The sequence below is a fragment of the Onychostruthus taczanowskii genome, unplaced genomic scaffold (genome assembly GCF_017590055.1).
Source record: "Onychostruthus taczanowskii isolate IOZ18803 unplaced genomic scaffold, ASM1759005v1 scaffold27, whole genome shotgun sequence".
Classification (NCBI taxonomy): domain Eukaryota; kingdom Metazoa; phylum Chordata; class Aves; order Passeriformes; family Passeridae; genus Onychostruthus; species Onychostruthus taczanowskii.
Genome location: NW_024500017.1, coordinates 5101894 through 5116117, shown reverse-complemented (window position 1 = coordinate 5116117; position 14224 = coordinate 5101894). Strand labels below are relative to the sequence as shown.

The 14224-nt window shown below is 45.1% G+C and overlaps 1 protein-coding gene across 2 annotated transcripts in view; it reads right to left on the bottom strand.

Moving 5' to 3' along the window:
- The window catches only part of ZHX2 (zinc fingers and homeoboxes 2), a 46016-nt gene extending 35240 nt beyond the window's left edge, over positions 1-10776 (bottom strand). The window contains exons 1-2 of one of the 2 annotated variants that reach the window (XM_041407589.1): positions 10694-10776; positions 8315-8372 (exon numbers count right to left, since the gene is read on the bottom strand). The gene's annotated coding sequence lies outside the window, so the exon portion shown is untranslated. Of the gene's footprint in view, positions 1-8314; positions 8373-10693 lie in introns of those variants that run through there. The other variant, XM_041407591.1, reaches the window with a different exon arrangement.
- Positions 10777-14224: the final 3448 nt, after the last annotated feature.

The window sequence follows — 14224 nt, the reverse complement described above, 5'->3', positions numbered from 1 at the left end:
GACATGGAAGCAGCAGCATACCTTTTAAATCCAGTGGGACGAGTGAAGAGGAAAGCTAGCAAAGCCTGGTTTAGCTTCAAGTGGAGAGAACGAGGGTTTAAGTGAGGGGAGAAGATCCCATGCTTGGTAACATGGGGATTTGTGACAGACCACAGACTTGCAATGCAAGGTGTGTACAGGGATCCCAAATCACATACAAAGGAACCAAAACAAAACCCCACAAGCCTTGGGCTTCATTTTGGTGGAGTCCTTGTTACTGCAGTATCCATGAGCACTCTCGGTTAAGATATGCCCTTTGCTCCCACACAGGGCTTTCTGCCACCTTGGACCGACCCTTGTCCTCAGGGTGGGAAAGTCAGACCTGCCTGAGTGCATGTCATGCCTCTCCAGACTACATTCAAGTCCCAAATTACTGTAAATTGAAAATCTGTATAGCATGTTGCACCCATACAGGGAAGCTGAGTAGTTGATGCTGAGCTGAGGACCTGACAGGTAAACTCTCTCACAGCAGTCTGTGTTCACTCTGGAGCATTTATTTCCCCTCATAAATCACATTTCAGCTTTTCCAATACAACTCCTGTGCACATCTACACAAACAGAAATACAGGCTCCCACCTTCTACTTTTCCCCCCGATGATCCCAATTTCCCTCCCTGGGAACAGCTTTCCAGACCTGCCACCCATCACAGCACTCAGGAGCATTATCCATCAAGGACTCCCCCAAATCACTCAGCACCAGGCCTGCTCCACCACACACACTCCTGGCACAGCCATCCCCCCCAACAGCCCACTATTCACCTCTGCTCAGGGACAGGGACAGCAGAGCTGGCCTGACCTTCCTGGCTCCCCCATGTGCTGCCCTGTCAATATTTTCACTATCAGCCACCCATAACCTGTGGCATTTCTCTTAGCATATAGCCCAAGCAGGATTGCTATTCTGCAGCACTTGTCTCTATATCCTTTGCAAAACTGGGCCATATGATGAAAATTTCAGGTAGAAATGTTATTTCTGTGCCTTCTTGCAACAATTCCTGTTTCAGCTACTTAACCCACTGTCTTTTGATATTCAAGAGCATCACTGCTCAGACCTCTACCATGGCCAGTCACCATCAACCAAACCCTTCCCACCTCCTCCCAAGGAACAGCTCCACAAGTTCCCTTTAGTCAGGGCATTTGGTTCAAAGCTCTCAGCCCCCCTTGTCCCTCTGAGGTAGCCTGATCACATCTGCTAATGTAGCAGTGCTCACCTCCTCCACTCCACTGGTAATGCCAGCTTCATCCATCTGCTTGTCAGCTTCCCCCACAACAGCCACTGCCTGTCCCCACCCCATGCTGCCCCTCCAGCATGGCAGGAGCTCCCACCATCCCACTGCAAAGTCTGTCCTGGCTGCTGCCTTACAAGCTCAGTGGAGACCCACATTTGCTATGAAAACATGAAAATTTGGTTTTTGCAGTGTATCAGGTGCTTGGTGGTAGAAAATAAAAAGGATTCCTTCCCAGACCTCTGAGGAAGCAGCAGCTGAAACAGGTGGCTGCAAGCATGTGCTGCTCTGTGGCTGTCACCATCCACCCAGAGACCCTGCTTCCATCACAGCTCCCACCATATCCTGGGATCACCTTTGGATTCGATGGGGTTGCCACCAGCTAGCAGAGGGATTTAAAAAGACATCAAAGAACTTAGGAAGAAGTATGGGATGCAACTCAGAGGGATTTTTTAAAGAACTGCCTAACACACCCAAACTACTTGCTGTATTACTGCAGCAATAATATTATCACTCTAGTTTTGGTCATGACAATATACCTTCAATGTAAACAGGAAGGAAAGCCTTAATTCTCTTCCTGGCTTGCTGGAACGGTTTAGACAAATCTTTAGCACCTTCGTTTACATGCCTGGGGACTGGTTTTGCATATCTTTCTGAGCTGTTAAAACCCAGATGCCCAGCTGTGAGCAATGTGTAGCAGAGATTAGCTGTGCTGCTTTGGAAGGGCCACCTGACACTGTGTGACCAGAGCAGTGTGACGAGCAAGGACACCCTGCAGCCTGGAACACTCTTATGGACCACCTACAGAAATTCTATAGGTCATCTTTGCTGGTGGCATTCCTCTTGTCTACTTTTTCCCCATCTAGTTTATGGCTCAGAGTTAAATGGGGAGAGATAGACAATTCTGAGGGCTATGCCTGTGACCTGCCTCAAACATCTCTCCTAAAGCAGGGTGAAACATCTCTGCAAATGGTGCAGTCTTTCAGCTGATGCTGGAAGTGATTAGACAGCTACGATAGACTAACTGCTTAACTTCTAGACAGCTGGGGTGAAACACATCCTAATCCATCTCTCTAGGTTTACTTTCACTCATTTATAAAATGGTGTAACAGCACCATCCCAGACTCTGTGAGAGTGAGAGGCTGAGCTCATGAATCCCCTGGTCTGGGCCAGCACACTAATGCATGATGGAGGTACATACAGCCTCAGACCCATCTGCACAAGTCAAAACCCTCAACACCCTTCCCCTCCCCTCAGGAAATAAAGGTGTTCCCTTCCAAATAAGGTTTCAGTACAATATTAAGGAATGTGATGTGAATAGAGACAAAGTGTGCAATATTGAAGTTAATCACAGGAAATAGGGGCTGGAAGGGAATCCCATGAGAGCGACACATTTATTTCATTATTATATCACAGACGACATTAAGCATCCACTGAGTCCCTCAAGGCAGAATTCTTGCATAAAAAGCATCCCCACTTACCAAGTATGATAGAACCTGCAACTGTTCTATAAATAAAGGTTATTTACAAAGAGCTGTTAAATATTTATTTTTCTCTGGAGACTGAGCTCTCTGTTCATTTGTCTCCACCGCAGAATCATTTGGTATCAGGGAGCAGAGAAGCTCACCTAAAAAAAGACTAGGAATCTGTCCAGAGCCTGATCCGGACACAGCACCAGCCTCCTCCACAAGCTGGCAAGGAAAAGCATCCAACCTGACACAGAGGGAACACGAAGCAAGCAAAACAGGAATGATCTCATTCGGGAGGCAGAGGTAGAAGAAGGAACACCAGTGATACAGCAGTGATTAATAAATGCTATCACACTGCTTCGTCCTTACAGGGCTGCCTTGGCACTGTACATTGAAAGAAGTGACAACCTTCAATTGTGAAGAGTAACTGCAGATTCGCATTGCATTTGCTTTGTGTCTTAGGAACAAGAATACATCTCTCACAACCAATAAATAAGTGATTTTTTACTTTTTTTTTTTTAATTTTTGAAGCTGACAGATCAGGGTGGGGGACACATGACACAGGCTCAACCAAAAAAACCTGTGACTCCGGAATACACTTCACTGCTAACCCTTTGTAGTAGTAATTGTAATAGTTCTTACTCCAGCTTGCCAAAAGCTGTTTTAATTAAATATTAAAAAGCTATTTGTTAAAATAACGTTTCCATAGCAACTAGAGAAAGCTAAAATACCCTGGTGCTTCTGACTCACAGCATATTAATCAACCACCAGCTATTATATAATGAGCACCTCCCTGCAAGCACCAGCAGGAGCCACGGCACCGAATGCCTGAATGCAGAGCTGGACTCTGCTTTCTGTGTTTGCTGCCTGCTCCCAGCACAGGCAGGTCTGGGGAATTACCTGGGCTCAGCCCAGGAATCACATGCCCAAACCTTTTGGGGAGGCCATGCTGGAGTCCCCAGGTCAGTAGGTCCCCGTGGGGGCACAGAGGGGGTGGCACTGCGCAAGGGGAAGTTCTGGCGAGGGCCACACAGACAGTGGCACCCCACAAGCCCTCAGCAATGAGGGGCTGAGGTGGCTCCCTCCCAGCAAGCCCCACTCATCTACCTCCAGTGCTTGCCATGCGAATGCAGTGCTCATACCACACCTATTTCTGTATTTTTTTTTTACATTATTGGAATTATTTTTTGTAGCAAGCACCTTCGTACTATTAGGCCAACTGTGCAAAACTGAAGGAGTGATTAAATCTTGCAGGGACAAACAAGCTCGGCTGCTCAACCAGAAAAGCTTATTTCACAGATTCAAGATACAAATCAAGACAAAGAACGGCAAACAACCACTCCCCCCTCATATCTAATGCTCCCAAAAGATGAAAAAACCCTTCTGTGCTCTATCCATGCACCACAACAACGGCAGCCTCAGCCATCGAGCAGTTAAAGCTGCCTGACATGTGGCTGCTGCTGCCAGCCTTTGGGAGGCTTTGCCCCAGGGACACAGCTTGTGTTAGAGGCAGTGCAATGTCTCCCATTGCCTTCTCCATGAGGAGCATCACCAGAAGTGATGGGAACAATTGCAGAAGAGAGTTGAGCAGCTGAGGCCACAGCAATATTCCCTCAGGAATACTGGGATGGAGAAGTGCAGCTACATAGGTCAGATGGAGTTGGAAAACACCTTCCTCCTCCTCAGTGACTCAATTTTTTGCTTTTAAGCCCCCTTCCTCTTTTTTTTTTTTTTCCAATGGAAAATAAATCCCTAACCACACAGTTATTAACCAAAAGGAATGTGATGAATATTACAGCATCTGTATGCCAGCTCTGGTTTCCTGCTGCTTTGTTTGGGTGTCACAGACTGTGGCTATGACAACCACAAGCAGTTATTGGACTGATGTCATTTGTGACATCATACTTAATGGAAAAGAAAAGGAAGAAGAGACAGTATCAAAAATAAGAAGAATGGAGCAAGATCCAAAAGGACCACCACACTGGGGCTGCTGGAGAGCCAGGGAGAAGCAATCCCATCCTTACCAAAGCCCAGGCAGTACTCAACTCTTGGGAAAACCTGCCTAGGACTGTGATATGATCTGCTATGATATGAACTGCGGATTTGCAATTACATGAATGAAATCCTCTCACCCCTTCTCATCTTGGAGCTGTAATGGAGACTTTTGGCTAAGCCTCATCTCCCCTGACTAAATTTCTCCTGCTCTCCAACCAACTTCTCCTTCACATCTTTATCCTTCAGTTACAATAGTATTCCCCTCCTTTTAAAAAATAAAACAGTCTGTCCAAAATTTCCAGACAGTCGCCTGATTGAGCGCTGGGAGAATGAGTGTTGGTTTTGTGAGGAGTGCACTGTTTGGAGAGGTGGCTTTGCTGGTGACAAGTGCAAGTGACAATTTCAGGGCTGCTACAGCTAGAGCCCCATCTCTTGCCCCACATAAGAGCAAGGAGGTAGCACCACCATTGCATTTGGCAAAGCAGTTTCTCTGTGTAGTTCTGGCAACCCTAACACACTGTTGTAATTTTCCCTGCAGAAAATGCTTGCAAATTCACTGCTTAAGCTCCAAGAAACAAAAATAACCCCAAATTCATCTAAAGCTCATCTGATAAGAGAACAGTTTACTGCAACAAGTATGTATTTTTTCGAAGTTATACATCCAGAAACCTTGACATAAGTGAGTTAATTTTTCCAAGCTACTACTGCCCAACGGACAGTTTCTCTGTCCTTCCTGCTCCCCCACCAGACCTGCTGTGCCTTTGTAGTCCAACCCTGCAGCCAGCCCTGGGCATCCTGGGATCTGCAGCCACCTCACCAACCTGTCCTGACCCAGGGCATCCTGGGGTGGGAGAGCAGCCACACAACCAGCTGCCAGCTGAGGATGCTTCTCCCCAAGCACCTACAACCTGAAGGAACCCCTCCCCTGCATCCTCCCAGGGCTTGGTTCCCCACCAAGAGATGGCTCTGCCTTGCAGAGAACAAAACTCCATTGGCTGAATTCTGCCCATAATAAAGTGGGTATTGCTTTTAAACAGCAGGACAGAGATGCTGCCTTACAAAGGGATGGTGAATTAAAGACTAATGGGCGAAGCAACCACCACTCACAGCTTGCTCAAAAATGTCCCCAGATCCACTGGAAGTGGCAGGAGCCTCCCAAACCAACACCTTTCCTAACAGCTCATAACACAGCTCTTGGTCAAGGCTGCTCTGCAAGGATGTCAGTCAGAGACACCCCTCAGAGGGGACAGGCACCTCTGGGAGCAGCCACTGGCAAGATTCACTTCCAGCTGCTGGCAGTCAAACAGAGAAAGGGAAATGACAAGAAAGCCTCTTTTTCCTTCTCTCCATCAGTTCCCTCATAGAAGAACTGAAACATTTTGCAGAGCAATATTGCAAGAGGACAGAGAGAGCAGACATAGAGGAGCCAAATTCTTCTAGCTCTGGGTTTTCCTGAGCTTCTGAGCAGGAGGTAAGTTTCTCAGTCATAACTGTCCCACTGCAGCCATCTCATGCTCCCCAGTTCCCGTCATGCAGCCAGAGTGTGGCAAGACAGGTAAATGGGAATTTCCAGTCTCCTTTCATTGCTGAACTGTGCCTGTATCTTGCTGCGGTAATTTCAGAGCCACCTGAGACCATACACCAGTTGCCTGGGGAGCTTCCAAGGAGGCTACTCTTGGCTTTATCTCTCATCCTCTTAGCACAGCTATATCAGAGGCACCTGTGGATTACACGCCTGTATCAGCACTGCTTTGATTTGTTTTACTTTGATTTAATAACACAGACAACAGCTATGTAGGACCAGCAAGTCCTTCTCTGAAGAGCAGGAGCAGGTCTGCATGTTCAACCCCTTCGTGGAACCAACCACCCCAGGGGTGCATTAGGATATGGATTCATTAGGAACTGAGAAAATGATTCCCAGATTTCACACAGTCTACCTAACAGAAAAACAATCAAGTTTTGGTTCTGAGATGAGCAAAGGGCTTTTCTAGGATGTGGATATACTTTGAGAGACACAATATATACAAAGCACACTTCTGCTGAATTTTTTTTTCACTTAAATTGGTATCTATTCATCAGTCTGAACCCAACACAGCTGTAAAAAAATAGAGGCCAGAGCCCACCCTGGGCAATGCTTTTTAAGTGCCTCACAAAAAAACAAGCTCCACAGCTCAATTAGGAGGTCTTGTGTGGCAGTCTAAACACCAAGGAGTTAGAAGAAAACATTTGTGATTCAAAGGAAGAATATGAACCGTGGACCTTACCGTGGGAGATCAATACAAAACACTGTCATCATTTCACATCCCTTTTTTTCTGCAGTTACTGCACTCATTGCCAGTAACCGTCACAAAAGGCTGAAAGGAGGATTCCATTTTTTTGCTTACCAGTTTCTGAATGCTTGATAGGTGTTTATCAGGGTATTTTCACCACACCTTTACCAAACACAGATGGACTCAGTTTTTCTCCTTTAATAAAACTAGTCCTTTCTTTTTCAGGCTGATTTCAATTTGGGGTTTTATTCTGCTCTAGCCCAAATAGATTTTTGTTGTTGTAACAGAAAACAGGCTTAAGCCACTAAAATGAAAATAGAAACAAAACTCTGCTGATGTCCAAGCAACCACAAATTGCCATCACCACAGAACAGGGTAAAAACAGGAGTTGAGCTGATTATAAAAGCCTCAAAAAACCCCCCCCCCTTATTCTACCTCTCTGCTAATGAAATTTACTTACCTTACAAAAAGCAACGAAGTCCAGAACAACAGCATCCAAATTTTAGCCCTGTTATCTAGCCTCAGAGCAACTGCCTCAGAAGCCCCCCTGTGCCAGGCACACAGCCAAAGGCTCCAACCAGGATTTCCTGAGGTTCCTTTAGAACAGCACTGGCTGGCCCACCTGGAGAGATGCAGACTAGCCACAGCTGCTGGGAAATCCCAGCCCACACCCTTCAGCAGTGCACAGGGAAAGGCCCTAGGGCAGCTGCTCTTCAAATACACATTTTCAATTCATTTTTTTAAAAATATATATAGAAGCTCCTGGCTAAGGTGCTTTGAAGCAAGTGTCTCCTGTGATATATAAAACTTCCTTCAAAGCTATTTTATCCAATCAGGGAAGACCCAAATATTGATAGTTTCCTATTGCAATGACAAGGCTGCAGTGCTGTCCATACACACAAAAACAACATCACAGCCAATCTGTGCTCTTTTTCCATTGCAAAAGATGCAAGCTCACTTCCCAATGCCTCAACTCTTCAGCAAGATTCTGTCTTTCCATAGCTGGTAAAGCTTGGAAACAACAAACAAGTTTCAGATGGTGCTAATGGTCCATTCTGCTAACCATACTCTGAGTTAAATGCATTCATGTGGTTTATATCTGTAGTGAGATAATTATTCAGCCTATGTGGTAATACGATGCTGACTTTATTTTGTGGGCTGCAAAGAGGTGCCAAAGGCACTCAACTGGTTCCAAAATACTGGATTTGCTTGCTATAAACATTTCTTGAAATGTCTTTAAAAGAAAAAAATTAAAAGATTCTCCTTCTGTTTCAGCAAGCTTGGATTTCTCATGTAAAGGAAAATGGAAAGAAACTTACAGCACTTGATTTCTTACATCCTGTGAATCTCTCTGAAGATGAACAGTACTTCTGATACCTACAAAAGTGGAAAAAAACATGTAAGTTGGGGAGAAAAATAAAAGAGAATAACAGTCATCCCTTCTCCTTTACGACTGGTAATTTAGTTTTTCCATCAGCACCAGGAATGCCAGCAGGAATTCCAGCAATTCCCTTTTCCACTGACCACCACTGACAAGCAATTTGAAAGATTTGGTCCTCCAGCCCTTTTACAGTAACATAATGAACCTTGGGACTCTCTCAGGAGAAAAAAATTCCACATTTCTTAGGCCAAGCAGACAGTGGAGAGCGCTCACACTGATATCCTGAGATACCACCACTGTGGTTTGCACTGGAAATACCCACAAAACATTTGCTGCAGCTGCCATGTTCCAGAACAAACTCTTTGGCTATTGGGAACTACTACAAAATGCCATCGAAATTGTCCTTCTCCTCCCCAAAGGGACTCACCTGCTGTCTCCCAAAGCTAAAGCAAGTTTGCCTCATTTTTGGTTTTTTTTTTTTTTTCCTAAAAAAAAACAGGAGGAAGGTTTCACTTCAGCAGCTGCAAGAGCAGAACTGAATAGAAAAATATTCCCCTTTGGCAGTGGCTGTATACACACCTAAGAAACACAGTGCCCTCAGGTCTGCAAGAATGGCTAAAGAGATAATAAACAGCCAGGGGACTGCTCTGAGTAAAAGAAATACAAACAGAAAACCACCTCACAAGCCCCCCTGGAAAAGAGGCAGAAGCTTATTGATTGCCTCAGTGGGACTGTGAGCACAACCTGCATTTTCAGCTTAAGCTGAAGCATTTGGTTTTGAAACTCCAGACCCCTCTGTTATGTGGCCCGAGGAAGGTCGGGCCAAAAGAAACCACTTGGAGTCTTTTGCTGCTTCCCAGCAGGTTAGGTTGATATTTTTTTGGATCTTTTCAAAGGAAGATAGGACTTGATTTCCTGAAAGAGCACACTGGCTACTGGAGGAGCTGGGAAGCCAGAAGCTATTACACAACCATAACCATATTTTAAGAGTTTAGGCTAGAAAAAGCTGCATGTTTTTTCACAGATAAAAGGGAAACTGCTTCCCGCTTTGCTCCATCTAAGAGTAAGGCAAAAAAATGCTAGTTTCACTGAATTGTAAAAGAGAAATAAAACACATGGGATAGCTGCAGATTTTGTGCTATTTATACCTCCAACACTTTGGGACCCAGCAGGCCACCTTCTGCTGCTCTTCCTCCCTCTTTCGGGTCAAATTCTTCATTCTCACATGGTAGGCTTAGGATGAAGCTGTTTCTGTGTAATGGGTTTAGTCCAGTTATATTTTACTAAAACTGCTATCTGAAATTCTGCTTTTTCAGTGCTGCATCCAACACACAAAAGTGACCCTACAGCTTGCCAACAGAACTAAATCCAAACCAAGTGAATAAAACACTTCTAAAGAACAAGAAAATCACCTACAGTCCAACACAGTCCTGTCCTTCCCCAATCTCAAACCTCTGCTTAGAATGTTAAGTAAAAGAAATATATATGTGTATGGTGCTGTTGCTTGTTGGGACTGCAAATTGACCCTCACAATTTTTGGTACTTCTCCTAAAGACCCAGCTGGTGAAGCTTCTGCAAGGATCTTCTCCACTTTTTGAAACATAAAACAGAAAGAAATCTTCAGGTTATTCCATTCAATCCCTTGCTGTTGCAATCATTCTGCACAATCCTCTTCAGAAAGTATGCAAAAAGTTTCTGGTTTCTGCCCCTTGTGGCTATGAGAATATGACTTGGGTTTAATATAACAGCTCAGAAACAAGTTGGTAATATATGTGTGTATATATATATACACACACATACATATTTCAGATCTTTCAGACTATTTCACACTTCTGGGAGATCCGCTACTGCTTTTGAACACTTGGAGTTAGGCAACAGTGAAATGGAGGAGTCACAAACATGTTTCATATAGAAACATCAACTTTTTTCAACAGGTAGGTAATTACTATTGGAAACTCTTGCCTGAGTTTGCTTGTCTTGAGCATCCCTGCTGTAGGCAGCTCTTGAGCAGCCTCCCATGGGGACATGCTTACTCCAAGGCAGTACAAAGCAGAAGAAGCAGCTTTCCTTGCCATGAAAACACCACTTTCCTGGAATGCATCACAATGCTGGGATCAGGCAAATTCAGACCAGACCTCCCCTCTGCACCAGAGGCATTCATACAGCCATCACCATTTCACCCACATGAGCTGTGCCACACCAACACCCACAGAGTAATGGACAAGAGCTGGGGAGATCTGTACCTGCTGGCTCCCTGTGGTGTCATGGTGAGTGCATGTACGGAACAGTAAATGGTGCTTTCTGAGTTACCACACACCTCCTGGTTGACAGGAATTGCCTGTTTGTGTGTTTACGTGGCCCACAGCATGCAGTCAGTAACTCCAGCTATCCCAGCCAATCTTCATTCTCTGCACACTGAGCAGGAGACTCAGCCACCAGCTGCTTCATCACTCTAGATTCTTTCCAGTAAAACATCTCATGGCAAAACAAAATAAAATAAACAAAACAGCTTTTACATACTTTATAAACACCAGCACTCCACATGGTTTCTGCAACCCAAACACTACAGCATAAACCACCTGAAAAAGGGATTATTTTGCTTTATTCACCATGGAGTTTTTTACAAAAAAGAGAGATTGTCGAGATGTCTTCAGAGAGCTAAAAGGTAAATCTTGAGCTGCTGTTACGACAGAGAAGAGAAATAATGGTACTTTTTAGATGCTTGACAGAAAAGTTCCTTTGAGACTCTCTCAACCTACAGAAATTATCAATTTTGCAAAGCGTTATTTTACAGAGAGAAACTGAATTCAAGCCCTGAAAGCACTTGCTTTCCCAAGCTGTGCTTGAAATGAAGGAAAATAAACCTCACTCTCCTCTTGACTTCTCTTCCTGAAGATGCGGGTTTGGTGGTTTAAATCCTGGGGTCAGCTAAAAGCATCCCCATGGAGCAGGTCATGCCAACTCTCCACAGCTCCACCAGCTCTGGTGTTCCCCCCACAGCACTGCTGATCCATCAAATGGCCTGACTGCCCCAAAGCCCAAACTGGTGGTACAGGCAATAGGTCAGGAAAAACCTCCTTCACTACGCTAATGTGCCCAGGGTGTTTCCTCTGCTGCTGGCTCAGCGAGGCAGGAATAGAGCAAGCCCAGGGTGCAGGGTGGGGCACTGGCAGCCGCCCACCACGTCCCTGCTCCTCACTGCCTGGTGTTTGCATCACACTAGGCATTTATTAACTTTTCAGTGTAGCTTACACCTATATTTCCCTAAAAAACACCATGATCAAAATTACCACCTTAGTGATCTGAATTACTTCTAACAGCAGCCTAGCAATGCCTTCTATCGAGTTAAACATGCACAGCTGTGCTGGAAATGGGGGGTTTGCAGCCTCTCGACTGCAGGCTGTTATTACAGCGTGATTAGCAGATACAAATGTTCTTGAAAGTCGTCTCTCTCCACACACTGAAAATCACAGTCATCCCAACAGATCCCAAGAGCCCAACAGCTCCTGGCTGCTGGTCCAGGCCTTTTTAAGCATTCACCAAACCTGGCAGAGCACAGCACCATGGACTAACATGCTCACGAGCCTCCTTGCCTTCAACACCTTTTCCTAAAGCTATTAAAATTAACCCATCCCTGCCTCATCCCTACAACAGACAAAATACAACTGAAAGTCTACATCAAAACTCTAAATATGCTGTGAAAAAGCCACTAAAAACCCCCAAAGTGCTCTGAGGTCTCTTGATAAGTGCACACACATGGGGCAGACAGTGATGCATAGACAGAGCATGGGGTATCTCCCACAGCACTTCATCCCCAGAGGTCTTGCAGAGGTCTTATCCCTGTCCCACTTGGCACTCAGCTGTCCTTCTCCAGCCCTTTGAACAAAGCTTAAGAAGAGAGGGATATTTCCACCCCACACCAGCTGCTGCTGGCAGCCCCTGAACTCCTGTGGAAAACCACCAGTGCTGACCTGGAAAACACAGAGCAGGAGGCCCCTCCCAAGAGTCATCTTCTCCACCTCATTAGAGTGATGACCACTCGCACAAGGTCCTTATCCATGCTGCACAATTTTCAGGGATCTGTGAGCAGAAACTGTCCCAGACAGTCAATCCAAGGCTTGCACCATGCTGCAGCTCTCCAGCCTTAGCTTCCTCCATGAAAATTTCTATAAACTATAGGAATAGACCAAATCCCTCTTTGCAATGCCTTCTGATATTACCAGCTGCTTTTGAAAATATTACAAAGCACAAAAATAAGCAATGGGAAAACAAAAGCAAAATAAAGAGTAAATAAGATCAAAAACCAAATTAGCTGTCTTTAAAAGAAAAAAAAAAAGAGGGAAGAATTTAATAGTTTTAGGCACATTTTCACTGTGCAGCACTGTCCCAGAAACTATTCCTCCTCTCTGAGAGATTTAGTAGATTTCAGAAAACATATTCTTCTCTGCCAGGTTGAAACTGATCTCACATTCCTCTAGGGAGAAGCAGGAGCGTGATACTCCAGGGAAGCAGAAGGCTGAGCCAGGCAGCCTTGGGCAGCCATGGAGGCCACCTCTGCCTGACTGCCACCCCAGGGGACTGCTCCAGTTCCTCGGGCACAGGCTGCTCAGGGCCAGCTTGTGCCCATCCATAGTTCTACTTGGAGCTGGTAAGAAGTGGGGTGGCTGCTGGCAGCAGATGCAGTTGGCCTTGGCTACAAGGTGAGACGGGCTGGCAAGGGTCCTGGCCTGGCTTCCCTGGCACTGAACAGACAGACAGAAGTGATCCTGCCACTTCTCATCTCAGTGCTCTCAAAAAATTTGCAAATGAACAACAACATTAACCCCACAGCCCCAGCATGGGGAGGTGACCACTCACTTCCTCACTGAGGTCCTACATCCTTTCTGCACCTCACCTTCCAATGCTAAGTCTAGTTCATGGGGAACCAGAGCACTGAACGAGCATGAAAGAGAATGGGAAAGCATTGCTCAAAGTGAACAATATTTACTTTTCAACACATCCCCCAGCTACAGATGTCAGCACAGAGAAAGGTATATTAGTTTCTTTCCTATCTCCTTAACTGTTCCTAACTTCCTTCAACAAATCAAAGTGTTTTCTTGAAGGGTGAGAAATCTCAGTTTCATACTATTTTAAATTGGCAGCAAGGGGCAGGAGAACAAGGAGCAGAATGTTTGATTGCATAAGAAAATTCAGCCAGAGAGAGAAAGTGATGTCCTGTAGGGTTCTGGCTATGAAAAAGGTCATTATTAGTTTAATTGGCTTTTAGTAAGGCTAAACTGTTTCACATTATTCCTCTTAACCCTTGCATTTCAGACTGTCACCCTCTGGTTAGTTACCTATGTGCCTGTAGTAATGAAGGTGCTGGAAAACAGTAGTTACACCCCTCCTCTGCAAGGGCCATGAGTGAGAACTGTTTTCTAACACAGTGGTTGCTGCACTGTTGGACACTTTTTCTGCCCAACATATGTACAGCAATAACTTTTTATTTTTAAACAACCAAGCTGTGGACTGTTGACCTGCTAATTGATTTTCAACACCATGGGATGTCCCCTTATTTAGTCACAGAATCATTTATGTTGGAAAGAACCTTTATGTTAAGTTGACCACTAAACCACTTCCTAAGTACCACATCTACGTGTCTTTTAAATACCAGACATGGTGACTTCACTGGACAGCGTGTTTCAGTGCCTGACCACCCTTTCTGTGAAAAACTGTTTGCTAATATCCAATCCAAATCTCCCCTGGTGCAACTTGAGGCCACTTCCTCTCATCCTGTCACTGCTACCTGGGAGAAGAGACCATTCCCACCTGGCTACTGCCTCCTTTCAGGGAATTGTAAGGATTGATA